Here is a 15,902-nt window from a genome sequence, read left to right as displayed (position 1 = left end):
TTCCACATCGCAGAAATTCAGCCACAAACCACAATTCCATGGGCCATGTGTCGGGGTCTAGTAATTGCGTGCTGCTAATGCGATTTATATGCGAGATGCAAATGTTTGGGGAGCATCTGGGCCCAGGGAACCCAAGGAGGCCAGCACCTAGGAGTGCCAGGACCCCGGCACAGGCACAGTCACAGGCACTCAATTCTCACATTTTGACAGCGCTTGTTAGACCATAAATTCGATTCTCGTTCGTTTCAGCGACACGGCTTGCCCTCCGCCGTGCCTCCCCTTACCCCGAATATCCTGGAAAATGTCTTTCCTTGCGCATTGTTTCATCCGAAATTAAGAAAGGACCTCTGGAGCGGTATACGAGCATGTTTGGCGAAAATTACCATACACCAAGGAGCAGCGACAAATTCTACAATGCCATTTCACATGGCAAAATGAGATTGCACAGGGCTGAAAATGGGTGATCTATTCCATTTTAGGGCAGCTGGTGCTAAAACTTATATTCCTCTTGATTCTCTCTGTTTTTTAATACTTTCTTTAGGAATACAACGTATTTGTAGTTCGACATAAACTGTATAAAATTTTGTTAAGCTATGTTATGAAATACATAGAAATATCCATGATTAGCATTTTTGTAATTAGCTATTCACTGATGATAACAAAATGAATAATGAGCTTATGGCTATTATCAAGTGTCGACCATAAATACGAACGGTTTCAATTTCAATTGGCGATTAAAAGCTATTAAGATTATGTTTAGGCCGTCGATAGGTCATAAAAAGAAATTTCCTACAGCAAGATTGTATAAAAGAACACAAGTATTAGTACGCCTAAGTAACAATGGCGCTCTTTGTAAAATCATTCAGGAAGTTCGTTTTTTGAATTATTTTTTTATCTCGGGGATGAGGCAATTTTTCGAGTATGAAAACCCCAGCTGCATTATTTCTTATCAGTGGATTTTTGTTGTTACTGCCAGCATTATCAGTAGTAAGACCTAATGAAAAAATATTTACAGGCGGTAATTACTTTGATCAACAACTTAAGGAAGTTTACACTGAATGCGTTAAAAAAAGACACATGTCATTCATATATTTTACAACTATTACTTAATCGTTTTTTGGTAGCATGACATTCAATAAATACTTAAAATAAATGTTTTAAATAAACAGTTAGGCTTAACAACAAAATTAATTGACATAAATAAAATAAACAAAATGTGCATGCTTGCGTTCATAAAACTATAAGTGAAAGCAACAAAAATTAATCATTTTAAATATTTAATTTTTCAGACATTGGCCAGCTAACACTATCAATACCGAGTTAAGAGTTTATAGAATTTACAGGGGATATACCTTTTTGAACGCTGACTCACCGGCAATACAAATTTCACAAGATTGCCCTAATTGACTTTACCTGGCCGTCTCTCAAAAGTATGCCTTATTGTTATGGCCACCAAGAGCAGACTAATTGCGCTCAGCCCAAAAGTCTAGTCATAAATAAAGCAGCATGTTCTATTGCACTCAATATGCAAATGAGCTGCAAACAATTCCAATTCCGCGGCTACTTCGGGGAATGCACGTTTGCCAATAATAAGTCATGGCGGAAAAAAGGCGTGTCCGCAAACAGAAGCTGAAGCTAAAACCCAAAAACCGAAGCCACATGAAATATGAAACGAATTGTAGCAATTTCCCAAAAGGCGCACAAGCGCATATGTGACTAAGTTCGAAGCGAGGAGATTCTGGCTTCAAGATGGGCCACTGAACTACAGAAGCCGTGTCCTTTGGCCTCTGCGATTTATTGCTGACGAATGCGTATTCAATTTTAAGGCAACGCCAAAATGATTTATACATTTAATTTTATATTTCTCGCCCAGCCGCTTAGCGGAAATGGGAAATCACTTGCAAGGACCTGCATCCTTCTTTCCTCTTCGACTTCCTTTTACGAGCCATGTTTTGGGCACAATTTCTCATCGTTCACATTTATGACTATTACGTCGTAAAAAATTATGATTTAATTTGATTATGATGCTGCAAAGTGTGTGTGGCAAACGTGGCGTATACGCAATATAAATACGCCAAAGGTTGTTGGGTCAACGCATGGTTGACTCGTACTTGCAATTGAGTTTTAAGAGTATCTTAACGTATCACTAAGACTTTCAAAGATGACTTGCAGTTCTGAAGCTGTGAGTTTTAAACCAGTTTTTCCTCTGTCAGCACATTTGAACTTTTAAGTTTAAGCGTTTGGGATGTAGGAAAAACTTGAAATGTTTACTTTTTAAAATAAACGAAATTTAAACAAGAATGAAAGCAAACTTCGGCAAGCCGAAGTTCATATACAAGTATTGCAAGAATTAAACATTTTTGAAAACATTAAAATTATGATTTACTTGAGTATATGTTTAAAAACATTAAAGCTATGATGATTTGCAGCTCAATAATTAGATAATTATTTAATATATTTTTATTATTTCTATGGGAGCTATAAAATCCGATCCGTCCGATTTTGATGAAGTTAAAACCGTTATTCTGGAATATTTAACCATTACTATATGTCAAAGAACTATAGTAATGAAATAATGGTCAAGATGTGGAAAGTCATACACCGTTGAATTCGTAATAAAATTTCCAATCGAATGGCATTCACAGCTAAATTTTTTTCAGATTTTCAAATTTCTGCAAAAAATGGTGATGTATCCCCTTACAAAAAAGTCAGAAATTTGGACACAAATAAATTTTTCAAAAAACGTTGTTCTAAATTCTGTTTTTCAGTCAAAACAAAATTAATTGTTTTAAATCGATCGGGGACTGATGGTATAGGTGGCTAGCTGTTCAATAAAGCAACTTTTTTGACTATGTGTCTTATTTTGGCAAAGTTACAACAAAAAGACTCTTCAGAAATAATTTTGTATGAAAAATCGCCAAGAATCCCAAAAAAGACATTAAAAACTTGGTTTTTGTGTCAGAACCCTGGGAAATAATGGTCAAAATGTGGAATGTCATACACCGTTGAATTCGTAATAAAATTTCCAATCAAATGGCTCACAGTTTCAAACTTCTGCAAAAAATGATGATTTATTTAATTTAATCTTTTATTTAATTTATATTTCAAATACAATCTGGCTTAGAAAACACATTTTTTCCAACAGTCCCTTATCAACAATAATCTGGGCCTTACACCTAATTATACAAAATCAAAGGTTAGTCTTTTCCTGATTTAAATTCAATTTAAGCCAACGGCTTTTCCATTCTAATGGCATAAGTACATGATTCTCAAATCAATTTTCTCTGCCTACGAAAGCGCCATAAAAGGGATTGAGCTGCGAATTATCTAACAAATGTGTGTCTAATGTGTGTCTTTGCCATTAACAGGGTCATTATCCATTTCCAAAAACCTTATCGGGGCAAATGATTTCGGTAAGCTACTTAAATGTAACTCAATCAAACAGCGGACTAATTAATTTGCATTTGCATTTCTTTGGTATCCCTTTAAGCGCACCCACACACACACCCACACTCCATTGTCAGGACCCAGCCACACATGTACAGATGTACACATATAAAATGGCTATTTTGGCATGGCCGCCTTTTGTGAGAACATTAAAATCTTAATTTGAATATGTAACCGCTTGTCTATGCCACTCTTAATCCCCGTTTGGCACACTCCCCACCTGTGTGTCCCTTTCGTCCTGTAGGGCTGTTAGATTGTTTTCCGCACACCTGAAACTAGACTATTTGGGTGTCAGAAGGGTGGCATCATGTTCATTTAAAAAGGTAATTTCGGCGCTGAGCTTATTATGCTCATTAAGTCATCAGTCGGCAGCCGAAATGAGTTGGTCCAGGACCTGTTCCTGGTCCAGTTCCGGGTGAGGACCCTACTCCCGGGCCAGGACAACATTATAAAGTGCACGGCGACCGCAAAACGTGTGCACTCATTTGCTGCTGTTGTTTAGCTCAGTTCACCTTTCGTCCACTGTAAAATCCTAAAACTCTCTTTGAAATGGAATATATACTTTTCAAATTGTTTTACAACAATATTTTATATATAATTTATTTAAAAATAGTATCTTAGTACTTTTCAAACATAAATAATATATTGATAAATACAAAATTTTAAAGTTAAAAATCGTTATTAAGTAATATATACATATACACAAGTGAACACAAAAATAAATCATTTATTTAAACAATTGTTTTACATAAATAATGATAAAGAATTTAATTTAAATTTTTATAACCCATAGTAGCTTATTTTTATTCTTTTCCGTGCAGTAGCGGTCGGACTGCACTTCAGTTTACTCCACTTGCACTCCCTTTTTTTTTAGCAGGCGCAGGACATCGAGCGTGAATTAATTTTTAATGATGTTGTGTGCGGTGTAGTGAAAACAGTTCCCATTTTGTTGCTATCTGGGTGCGTGTGAACCATGTCCTGCCCAGGATGTAGGTCATTTCAAAAAATTGTTTGCTTTAAATTGCATTTGCGTTGGCCGTGCGATGACATGCTGCACTATCCGCCATCCAGCAGCCGCCCATCAGCCACAAGTGTTTTTATATGCATCAGCAGAGGGGCAGGTGGGGCACCATGCGGGGTCACGGAGCTGGGGTCAGGGAACACGGGGCTGGGGCCTAGCTGGCACCTCAACCACCAAAGAGTGTGCGCCACGCAACCACGCACAACCATGTCACCGGTTTAGGATCCTTGGGATGGGTAGCAGATGGCGCATGTTTAGCCATTAGCGAGGAGAACTGGCTCCAAATAGAGTTGTTAGCCGCAAATATCTTACTATCTATTTATTTTATTTAAATGTCCCTTAAATCGCTTATTATTGTAAAAAATATTAGTTTAACAAATTAGTAAAAATGACTACACGAACTCAGTTTAACAACAGACATTTACTTTTGAGTGGACCAAATGGAAGCTGAAAAGACTGAAAATTGTCTCCAAAAAATATTCATATATATTATATAAAATATAGATCTATACAAATATCTTTCCAATTATTATAAAAAAGTACTTTCTACTTATGTACATCCATTTAGTCACTAGCACCATTAGTAGGTAAATAATAATAATAAGATATCCAGTTCAAAGAAAAGTAAACACTCTATAAACTATTTGGCTTTATAAACCCCTAGTGAGCATTACTGACTGTGTTAGTGGGTCAACTGCCTAATTAAAAATATTATTTTGCGAAATGCGTTATGACACCTCATGCACGACACTGGATTTAATTACTCCACCTGTCGCAAGTTTTCCTCTTATAATCCACTTTCTTTATGAATATCTTGATCTGGGCATGCACTTAATTTACTTGATCAACTACCGTGTTTAAAATTCCTTTAGTCCCGCTTGCAAAGCAATTAAGCGATTAATTCGCATTCATGCCACTCGATCTTCGCCCATATGACAGCCTGGCGAATAAATCAAAAAGGGATTTTTATTGTGGCAGCCGGTGGCTATTGCAAACAGTTTGGTGGCCATTTTATTGCCAGGATTCTGGCTATGTTGCTGCCGTTGGCTGGTCGTGTTGTTGTCGCCGCTGTTCTTTATTTTCTCAACTTTTTGTTCTTTGGCTACTTTGCTGCTTGCTGTTGATTCAATTGCACGCACACGCACGCACACGGTTTATGCAAATGCAATAAATTACATTTTATTATGAAAATGCTCCAGCCTGGGGTTGAGGTGACAATAACAAAAGGGTAGTAAAAATCCAATTAATTGTTATTTTATTTGTTTATTGTTTTCTGATTACGGTGCTGGCGTGACTCGATGCGAATATTTTTGAGCTCAGCCCTGCGTTTGATTTATTGTGCAGCATTTATTTTTATAATTTAATTAAAACATTTATGGCAGACGTGTTAAAATGTATAATTTTGTTTCATATTATAACTTACTTTTTCTTTTATGTTTGTGTTTGGGCATATGGGATCAACACTTCAGATTTTATTCTTCGTATTATTACTCAACCCTGGTGAGCACTTATATTCTATTATTTACCAAGACTCTTTTCGCAGCTAATGGCTAACTGCATTTGTTGAAACTCAAAACAAATGATGCGGTTTCCAGTCTCACTCCATTAGCAACTCACTTCAAAATTCCAGCAGCACCTTTTTTATACCTTCATTTGAGTTGTCAGTTACAACTCATTTATCACCGCCAAATGTCTCGCGTTGGTATTTATTTATACCTCTCCGTGGAGTCGGCTTAGGAGGGTAGACCGTGTGTGATCCTCCCACCTTCAACATCGCTCAGGTTGACAAGCCGCTCGGAGCAAGATAAATTATTATTTTAATTGCATTTAAATTACACGTTGCGTTGAACGGGGCGTATGCGCAATAACCAACAAAAAGTCAAGGCTGCTACGCTTCAAGAGGCATTCGAGTGGGTGGTTTGGGTGATTTTCCGACCACCCGCAGATAGATTACCAGCTACCCATGGCGAGGGGACTTGACCAGCGGTTTCGCTGCACAGCGTTTAGGGGATTTATTGAGACTTTTTATGTTGAGGCTTGATGTTGTACACTTTTATAAGAGTCCAACAAATTTGTAAAAATTATAAAATCAATTTACAAGTAAACATAAATTAACACTATCTTATGGTTGTAAGGTAATACATACACAAATTAATGATGAAAATAAGTTATAGACCTATTTACTATGTAAATGAAATAATTAAAAAAAAAATATCTCTTTACCCAATGTTGATGCTACAAAATAACAATTTCCAATTCCCAAAATTCCCAATTCTTTAGGTATATTAAATTTGCAATGTATTAACTCAAAACATGTTTTTAAATATACATTAATAAGAAGCTTAGGTTTAACTATATTTTAAATTATATACGCAATAGAGCGTGCAATAAAAGTGAATTGTAGCAGAAGCAAATTCTTTTAGGGTATCTCAACTTCAACCAACTGAATTTCATCCAGTTTATTTGATATATGAGAACCCCTGGGATCCGCAGCCTTGAGCTACATTAATAAATGCTGGCATTGCTGGGGTCCTTAAATCCCGATTCACCTGCTCCGTCTGCTCTTTTTTTATACATACATATATACGCACGATATGTATACACTTTGCTGTGTGTTATAATTGCCAACCACCCGCGGCGACTTCAACTTTTGTGAACAATCTCATGGAACAGTTGGCGGCTCCTTTCGGCAATTTATATTCATGAGTTGTTGTAATGCATGTACAAGTTGTTGCTGGTGCTGCTTTCCCCAAGAGCATGCTTATTGTTATCCGTGAGTTAACTTCTCTTATCACGACGCCTGGGCCTCTTGTTGGCCGCTTTGATTTGCGTGCCCTGACTTTTGGCTTATATTAAGCTTATTATGGCCATACGCAAAATGTCCCCCTCCCGCTTCCTTCCTCTATTGTGATCCCCAAATTCGCCTCTGTTCATGTGCTCACGCAGGAAATAATTGCCAAAATATAAACTAGTTATAAATTATTAGCCCAGCTCTAGCAAACGCATCCAAAGATCCAAGTGACAACGGCAGCAGCAGCAGCAGCAGCAGAGACAACTCCATATCCTGGCCAACAGGCAAAATTGCAAAGACAAGCTCAAGATGTAAAGGATAAGCACGGACACACATTGAGCTGTTGACTGCCATATTTTAGAAGCCTGTGCTGTGCGGTTGAAATTTTAAACAAAAAGCGGGAGGGGAAATTTCTACTTAAGTTATTTGTGAAAGGGGAAGTCGGCAGGATGGAAAGGAAAGATACACTTCCTTAAATTCAGTTCTTATGATTCTTGGTTTTCTTGGAGAGCATAATCAAGTTTAGGAATTAATATTAATGGCCGCTTATAGCCATATTTAATTGTAACATTTTTGTTGTGACCGAACAAACTTTGTGTACTTAAAATACCATGTAACTTTATGGTTATTCATTTTAAAAATGTACTTTTTTTATATTTACATGATTTATTTTATTTATATAATATTAAGCAGTCACGATAATTAGTATAGGAACAGAAATGTATTAACACTTTGGTTCCTCTTAATTTATATATTTTTTTGTATTTATTATTTTGACATTAGCAAATCGAAGGAAAGTACAAGGAATTAATAATATAGTATATAAAGAATATTATGCTTCCAACAAACGCATTGCTTCCAACTAAAACCGTATCAAATGCTTTGAAATCCAGTGTGCTAAAAGATAGATCCTTTTTGAGCTTGGCAAGCTCCTTATCAAAGTTCTAATACCCTGGAAAATGTGTTTAGGAATCAAACAAAACAGGGAAGCGCATCCGCACAGGATTGCCGCTCCCCTCCGCCCATCAAGTCATGTCGTCAGCAACACATTAAAGCATATCCATTGTCCTTGGATGCTGCTGTGCGAATATGAGTGCGAGAACAAGGATATGGGCATATCAGTGAATGTTGAGGCATGTGTGTGTGTGTGTTGTGTGGGTGTGTGTGTGCGGGGGGGCTTGTGAGCAGATAAAGTCACTTGCTTTGATATCTTTCACTAATTATTGCCAAAGCGTAGTCTAAGCCGGTCTTGTGCGGCAACAACAGGAATAATAAATGACAACAATTCCAGCTAACTGCGGCTGCTGGAATCCTTTTTTTACTTGCAGCCAGAGCAGCCAAAGCAGCAGCACACGCTGGCTGGCTAACAGACCAAAACATCCTGGCCAGAGCAGGATGGAGAATAACATTAACAGCATATTATCCTGCCATGGATTCCCATACACAACAAAAGCCAACGAAGCGTGGACCCAACAAGGATGCGACTTCCTAGGGCTGGCGATTGAGTTTTCCTGCCGCCGTTGTTGTTGTTTTCAAGAAAGTGAAAAATATGATGAAATTAATTTTTGTGTGTTCGGATTTAAGCACTCGCTGCTGAGAAAGGTTGAAAACTGAAATGCCTTCAGATTAAATTAAAGCCTGCTGAAATGTTGTCATTTATAATTTTGGCACAATTGCCGCCAATCAAATTGCTGCCAGAAACGAGAAAAGGGTAAACGGAATTCCCAGAAGCGGGAGTCGAGAGCTTTTTGCACGCTTTTGCTTTTTAATATGCCATAAAATTCAATGAGGCTTTTGCTTCTAGACAACCCCGAAAACAGCATGATGCCATCCACTCAGCCCTCTCACACCCCTTGGCCAACCATTTATTGTAACGAATCTATTAAGTGGAAATTTATTTAAGCCAACGCAAAAAGTTTAAGCCATAAAGTGTAGCTTGTTTGTGCTGTTGTTGCGGCTGCTCGAGTACATAAAAATATTAAAAAATAGGAAAAAGGCCAAGCAGGCAGCCAATAATGGGGAGGCGTTGCCATTCTCGGGGCATATCTTCGCTTTTCCGCTGCCGTTGATATTTTTATTGCACTGGCGGCTTAGGTTCGGCAATTTTCCTCGACCAATTCGGCTGAAACGAGTCGTATGGAAATTTGCACAGGATTTTGCCTTCAGCTTGGTTAAGCTTATGGATTTTTGAGCAAAAGAGAGAGTCGTTCCTTACCATAAAATGCTCATGAATTCTGGGCGTATGCGTAATATTTTAGTACCTCTCATGGATGAATGATGCGCGGAAAAGTTAGGCTTGAAATACTGTTGAAACAAAAAACTAATCTTGAAACTTATAATCAAATTACTTATGAGTAATATTATAAGCTTGTTTATGCGGATGAATAAAATTATTTGCCTACAAATTGCACATGTAGCTGGTATTGCAACTTAACTTTTCTTAGAAATTAACTTCCAATTTACCAATGCATTGTAAACAATTTGGTTTTAATTTTATTTAAAAAAAACTGACATCTACCAAAGATAAAGAAATGCCTTAGCAACCAAATAACTAACAAGATATGCCAGCAGTCATCCCATTTTGTTGTCTTAACAATGCATGATCATCCCATTATGGCGACCATTTTCTTGCATTATGCAGACCCATTTTTTGTATTAAACCAGCTTAAAAAGTTTCCCCTTGCCGGAGAATACGCATTGTACGTTTTACTTTCGACGGCCTTAAAGCAGGACCCTCAGAAAAGGGATTTTTCTTACCGCACGTTTTCCCTTTTTTTTTTGCCCCAGCCATTGAGGTAATTTGCCTCGGACATAAAAGGGAAAAACAAAAAGGACTCGCTGCTGAAGCCTGTAAGTGAGAAAGAGACAATTAAAAATCCATTAATTTGAGTAGCGGCAACCATGTAAAGCTACTTATATCGCCACGCCCCTCGCCAACTCCCCAACCGAATGGAAATTTACATTACATTATACTCGCATTTAAATAATTTTTGCAAAATTAAAACGTAATGCATGGGACCGTTTCTCGTTTTTCGTCGGTGTCCAAGGCGAAACTTTATGCCACGGGAGTTTGTGTAGAGATGACTGTGTGAGTGGATGGGTGAGTGTGTATGAGTGCTCGGGTGAGTGTGTGTGAGTGCATACTTGATGCATTGACCGTGCGCCCAGGCCAGTCCGGCCCATGGCAGTGAAATTATTTATGTGTCGCACATTTAACTTGCACATGGCAAAATATATATTTTGCATTTACCAAGTGCACTTCCATCATTATCCACCCGGCCTCCAGGACTCAAGGGTTCCAGGATCACAGCTGAAGCCTGACCGGATGCAGACGCAGGAGTCCAACCCTTTGGGTCGCACTTGCATTGTTTTTTGGCCAGGCCAAAAATGCCCGAGCTGCCGCCTGCGGATTAAAATGCATGGGTTCATGAAGTGGTCATCTGTCATCTTTGCGGTAGGAAGAGCTTCGCATGTTGACATTGTCGCAACAGTTTATGTATGGACAAACATCGGAGTATAAAGAGGACTCGAGGCAGATCCAGCTATTCAAGTCCAACTCGAATGTCCGCCGACCCAGCTTGTTATTGCTATTTTTTTGGTAGCTACATCATTCGGGATTTTGGGGTATATTGGGATTGATTGGGCGACTTAGTAGGTTGTTTGATTATAGTCCATTATAATTTTATTATATGGTTGCAAAACAATCAATATACGAACTATATACTTTGGAATATAAATTCAATCCTTTAAACGATGGAAAATCTTAAATCTAATATAAACATAAAATAATTAAAATGTTTTTGGAAACAAATTAAAATAGTATAATAAATATGGAATTTAAAATGAATCAGTTTAACTAACATATAGCAAATGCAAATTTGTATAAAGACAAACAATATTTATCATTAAATTTTTAGGGGTCAATTATTCTAAATTTTTGGGTAGGTCCTAAAAGATACTACTACTATTAAAGCCCGCTTTGTCTGTGTACACTTTGTAATGCCTGTTGTATTTTCTTGAATGCTAGTTTAATAATGGGAGCTGAGTATCTGCAAGTCCTTTACTCGGTTTCCATCGCACTCACTCTTAGTTATTTATACTTTTGCTGTTTTGTTGACTGTGGTGAATCGGTCGGTCAGGGTAACTGGGGCGCATTTCCCTTACAAGCCGGATTAAATATGGCTTAAAAGTCAGTTGACACGAGTTGGCCATTTCTCGCCGACTGCTGTTCACTCAACCTCCGGCGGCTCAGGCTCCTCGTCCTTGTCTCCGGGCAGAATGCTGTTGTTCGGCGGTGTGAGATGATAAAACATTTATGCAGATAGCCCAGGCCCAGAGTGCAGCAGCAATCATTGACATTAAGTGGAAAAGCAACGGGGCGGGGCCGAGGGATTGGGGCGAAATGTCTTTTAGATGTCCTTTAAATTAATTGCAATGAAGAGATTATTTAAAAGTGAAAAATGATTTAATGCACATGGCTTAAAAGTAACACATTCTGGTTGGAGTATCAGCAGAAACGATGCTTGGGGCTCAGCTTTCATTATTAAAAGTTTAATCTGTCTCTGTTTGCTTCCGACCATTTTCATCCAATCTTACTTTTCAATTACCAGCAGCTCTATGCCAATTAAATCACCTGCAAAATATCCAAAGGGGAAAGCAGAAACCAGCTTGGACAACCCTTATCTGGCCAATTATGAGTGGCCATTTGGCAGGAAATATGTTGTGATATATTTCCCTTTTGCCCTGTTGACTTGTTTAATTGCTTGGCTAGGTATTGATTTTTGTGAAACAACAAAAATAGAAATAAAAACTGAAATTGGAAAAATGTATATCTCGGCAAGTCCTCAAAGGAAATTGCCAAAATATCACATGTAGTGGGTAGTGGGTAAGAAAAAATTATTCCCTTAGGTACGAAATTTTGCTTTAGCATGACACGTTCCTGGAAGCCTTTTGAAGACTGAGTTGTGATGTGTGAACGGAAATTAGCTTGATTAGATTGTCTGATGACTTGATTGCGCCTCAGACAGCTGGGGTATGAGTGATTCATTTTGCTGAATGCACAATAAATTTAATTATTTCTGTCATACCTTAAATGACTGATTCAAAATGTAACTAGGAATCAGCGATAAACCACAGATAGCAGTAATGATAGAATAATTTACCTTGAATATTTTAATTGTATTTCAAGTAACTCTTTTTAAATCAACTTAATCCGGGATTTTTGAGTTCCATATCTGTAAAACCAAATTTTTTTACATAATTTTTTAAAAGAATGCTGTTGAATATGTCTTTGAAAATTTAAAAAATTTCTTCTGTGTATTATTTAGCTAATTGAACAGGATTTCGATTCCAAATCTGGTGCTAATTCGCCTCTGTTTCTGGACTAATTTTGCCTTCTGCTTCGGCTACTCAAAGTCCACCCCGTGACCAGCTGTCTGGATCTGGTGCTCGTACTGGTGCCTGGTGCATGGTGCCTGGTCCTGCTCCTTGTGCCTTGTGCCTTGTTCATCCTGCATGTCGCACAAATGTTGTATTACGTCCTGACATGCAACATGAATATTCACTTTGCACTTTGCGGGCGCATTGGCTTGGGCAAGGATTTGGGATACAGGTGTTTTCGCAGACTGCCCTCGGGACAGGAGGGTGGTCGGCGAGGGGCTTACGTTGATGTTGATGTTGTCCAGCTCCCCGAATTTGCATCTTAATCTCTGCAGTCGGCGCCGCTGTTGACAAGCAGCAGGACCAAATCGCTTGCTTACGCACTCGAGAGTCCTGCACGGACTCCCCTGCTGATTGCTGTTTAGTTTTGCAATTTAAATCAGACTTTCAGGTGAAATGCTCGGACATTCCCTGCTTAAATTGGCGGGACATCTTCGTCCCGGCAATACTTATCATCCCTCCGCCCCCAAAGACGAGATCCTGTATCCGAAAACCCCATTTTGGACCCTCATAACGCCTTCGGCGACGACTGGCTAGTTGGCTTTATTTTTGATGGCTGGTTTTTGCTGTGAAACGAAACGAAATAAAATGAAATGAAATGTAGATGCATATCCTTTTTTCGGCTGCTATCCTTGTATCGCCGCTGTGTGTGCGCATGTAAATTGTATAAATGTGCGCATAAATTTTCGTAGCCAAAATTTGAAATTCCGATTTTCGACCAGATTGGTAAACAATTTATGTAAGCAACCGAACTGAGCCGAACACATTGAAAATCTGGTCAGAAGTGTCCTCTGGCTTTGTTTTGTTAGCTCCGCCCCCCCCTTCACCTCGTTCCGAGTGGTGCTGGAAATCATGTAATTGCGTAACCCTTTCGATAATAGGGCCCTTGAGTGCGAGTATGCTGGGTCCTGGCTTATGGTTATGACCACACAGGCAGACAGACAGACAGACAGACAGACAGACTGGCAAACAGACTCGCCCCATCACTTTTGCTTATCTTAAGTATTTTACTTATGTCCTGTCGGAATGCCCCTGCTTCTGCTCTGTGTCCCCAAAATTTTCAATGTTTGCATTTGCACATTTTCCATTTTCCAGGCCATTTTGGACTGAGATTCACAGCCTGACTCTGTAAAATTTTTGATCCGAAATTCTTTACACTGAAAATAAAAGCATTTCAAATTCACTTTAAATAGCACGCCAAACATGAATTGATATCACTTAGAACAAGTACCCTTTTATAAAGATAAAAATTATAACAATAAGAGTTTATACAGGTTATAAACATACTTACATATATTTCTTGATCTATAGTTCATTAATCCCAATTAAAATTAAAAATTAAATATATCATCAAAATATTTTTTCTATGCAGAATAGTCGTTTTTTGGTATTTTTGTGGAAGAATGCTCAAATTAGCCAGCAATTGATTTATGTTAGTTTTGAGGTGGTTTAACCATTTAGACTTTGATCTGGGTTGCTAAAATAATCAATTTTCTGCCGACTACTTTCTCCATTGAAAGTAAGTTATGCAAAAGTAAGAAAACAATCGGGGGGCAAAACTCCTTTCATGCTATTTGTTTTAAATTAAAACTTTACTGTGCATACTATTTTTGGGGAATTTTTTGTTTGAGCCCTCCATTCTGCTACCAGACTTGGCTGGCTGAGCAGCTTTACGTTCTCGACAATTTGCCATTAATTGAAAACAGATTTGTCGCCGAGATTGCATTGTCGACAGGCATCTGATTTCCGTACAAATTAATTATAACTGCCATCGACAGGGCCCAGACCTCTCGACTGGCGATTGCCAATGGCCGATTGCCCAGCATGGAAACCAAAAGCTGCTGGGACCACTGCGATAAGGCGGCTGAGAGTTTAATTCAATTTTATTGAGATTTATTCTGCCAGAACCAGAAGCGTAGACTAGCGAAAGGGCAGTGAAAGTGCTTTGACCGCCCCATTAGGTTGCCAGTTAAATTGAGCGCGAAAAATGGCTAAGCTGCAACTAAATAAAAACTATAAAAACTGCAGTAACGGATCGACTGGCGGAAACGGAAATGTCAACGTGTCAACGGAAATGCAATGGCGAAATGGTAGTGAAATGGATACTTGCAGGCAACAGCAAAGGGAAAGTGTCATGTCAGTGGAGAGAACGTATTTTTCTGCCTATATTTTGTAAGATGAATGTGCTGCATATGTTTAATATAATGGCAGTACATTTTTACAGCTAATTAATTTTGCATAATTGGGACATTTTATTGCCTCCGGTCGTCCATCTTAAATAATCGATGGCACGGCTTATTTATGTGTATTGGAAAAAACAGTACAACTGAAAAATACATATATAAATAAATAAAGAAAGGCTCACAACATAGTGTCAACTTAAAATTAAGCTGTAACTTTATTAAGGGTTTGACTGGTTAAATTTAAAATGTATCTTTTTAATATTGTCTGAAGTTTAAACCAGAACTGTATACTTACTAGATATACCACTGCTTTATATTAGCTATTGGGTGATCCAATAAATACTAAATCATTATCTAAACGTTTGCAATTGAAACCAAAAAGTTGTATTTTATATTTTTAAATTTTTTGAGGTCTTAAAACAAATTTTAATCGTCACTAAATGTTAATGTATCAAGTATTCTTTTTACCCATTCAATTCTCATACAAATTTGGAATGTTCATACAGAATTGCTTAGAAATATGAAAGGTGAAATGCTGCTTTTTCAAGATGCCATTATGAATGCAGCTTACATTAAGATAATGCACTTTAATTGAGATTAATTGCCAGTTGACCTGTCAGCTGTCCAATTTAGTCCGCATCGCTCTCTGACCCGAGGCAATTGAAAGCCAAATCCGTAAATTTATACAGATGCTCGACAGTTTTGTGTTTGCCATTCGAGGCATTTAAATCGAGACAACAAATTAGTTTTATGTTTAGTGTTATGCAAATAAAATTATCGTTTAGCCCGACACTTTGGGCCCGTTGAATGAAATGGCTAAAATGCTTGAATGGACAGTTGGATAGATTGATGGCTCTACATATTGATTTGTTTGCCAACCATATATATTCCCCTCGGTGCAGCCATTTCAATTATTTTGTTTTGGCAAGGCTGCTACAGATACTCGTTTAAGAGTGTTTGTGCACTTGTGTGAGGGAGTATCAGTGTGGGGATTTTAATTAAAAATTGATTTAGCGAAATT

Source organism: Drosophila elegans, unplaced genomic scaffold (genome assembly GCF_018152505.1).
Source record: "Drosophila elegans isolate 14027-0461.03 unplaced genomic scaffold, ASM1815250v1 contig_814, whole genome shotgun sequence".
In the NCBI taxonomy this organism is placed as follows: domain Eukaryota; kingdom Metazoa; phylum Arthropoda; class Insecta; order Diptera; family Drosophilidae; genus Drosophila; species Drosophila elegans.
Note: the sequence above shows the minus strand (reverse complement) of the source record.